Source organism: Echinops telfairi, unplaced genomic scaffold, assembly GCF_000313985.2.
Source record: "Echinops telfairi isolate 266 unplaced genomic scaffold, ASM31398v2 ScPeMD7_23;HRSCAF=83, whole genome shotgun sequence".
NCBI lineage: Eukaryota > Metazoa > Chordata > Mammalia > Afrosoricida > Tenrecidae > Echinops > Echinops telfairi.
In genome coordinates, this window is record NW_022103920.1 from 91780468 (window position 1) to 91782248 (window position 1781).

Consider the following 1781-nt stretch of genomic DNA (forward strand, 5'->3'; position numbering starts at 1 on the left):
CTGGACTTCTCTAGAGGGTCAGAATGGATCCAGGAACTTCAGGCTTTGGTTTGAGACTCGAGGGGGCAACAAGGAAGATAGAATAAATAAGCCATGTTAATTCTCTGTTCTTTCCTCATTGATTTGCAATTTACTTCTAGATTGACTTAGAGAAAAAATGTCAAGGAACACTATGATACACATATTTTAAGTTGTTATCTTTTAACTAACTTGGGTAAAACAAAATTTTCACTTCCAAGTTTGGGAATGAATAGATTTCACCCGATTAAAGCTCTAGCAGATCTCGTTTACTGAATACCAAAGTCTTCATATTCATTTCAGTTCAAGCACATAGAACATGAACATGATACTCTTAAGTGGGACTTGTTTTCCTTGAAATTGAGCTCTCTGTGATTTCTTGTTCATATGGTTAGTTCAGTTGGACTGCATGTTTTGTGAGAACAAGTGTATGAAAATATCTGTCTACAGAGTACCCGTTATTTATTCCCATATAAGTTAACATGTATTATCTTGAGACCAGCAAATCATGCAACTGGATTGGTTTCTGCACCTCCAAACATAAGCACGTGTTTCTCTTTTCCTTTGAAATGAGAAGCTGGGAGGGAACAGGGAGAGATCGTGGGCCAACAGTAAAGATGCAGCAGATACACTCACACACGGCTTTTCACAGCCTCCCCTGAGTTGGACTGCGTCCTGTAGGCGCTGTGCAGATGTGGCCTTATCTGTGCTGCCTGCCCTCAGTCAATCGGGAGGAAATGAAATCCAGTGCTGAGGCTCTCATCTGAGGAGCTGGATGCCTGACTCATGTGGTCTCTGAAAAGTTGCCTTTCAGAACATATGGCAACTGAGTCCCCAAGTCTAAAGCACTGGGTTCCATTAAAGCTGTCATCCAGATGTGAGTAAACTCAAACTTCCAGATGGTCTGGCCTCCATACTGCATGAGCTGGCTGGATGTCTGGGAATTGTGCAGGCCTAGCCAGACTTGGTATCTGGACCCAGGTGGGCAGATGTTCCAGACCAGCCACCATCAGCGAAATATACCATTGTGTACGTGCCTAGGGATATAGTAAGGGCTTTTCTGCACATGTGACTTTTTATTAATTGAATCGAATCCTTCACCAAATATCTTGGAATTTCAACTCTTGTGCTTATGAGTGGAACCGTGTTTGGCAATAAGATTTTTCCTTGAAAATGTTATGAGTAAAATTAACATGGCCATAGTTGACAGGGTGAGTCCTCAACTTTCTGAGCAGTGTCTTATAAAAGGTGACGACTGATAAGGGGACAGACACCCAGTGGGAAGACAGACACATGCCATGTGAAACTATATTTAAATAACTATGGCTACTAGAAGTAGTATTGGACTGCTAACCACAAGGTTAGGGGTTCAAATCCACCAGCCAACCCAGGAGAAAAAGGTGAGACCATGTGAACCCACAAAGATGTACAGGCTTGGAAACCCCAGCTAAGTTGGTTGTGAGTCAGCTTCGACTCAATGGAAGTGAGTTGGTTCTGTTTGGGGATCGTATCATAAGGGAAATATGTAAAGGGTGGTAAGAACTTCTGATAGTCCTAGCCAAGTAGTCTCCACATTGCCCTGTTTGCCAGGCACTTAATATTTAGTGGTTCAGCAGAGAGGATGAGCTTTGCCAAGAGTATTTTGAAACTGGGTTGTAAAACATCTGTTCCTTACATTTGTAGTTAGTTAGAATTTCTAATGTCAAATAACCATTGGTTAAGAAGGTATTGCTCATCTTTTTCCTTTCTGTATCTTTACCAGC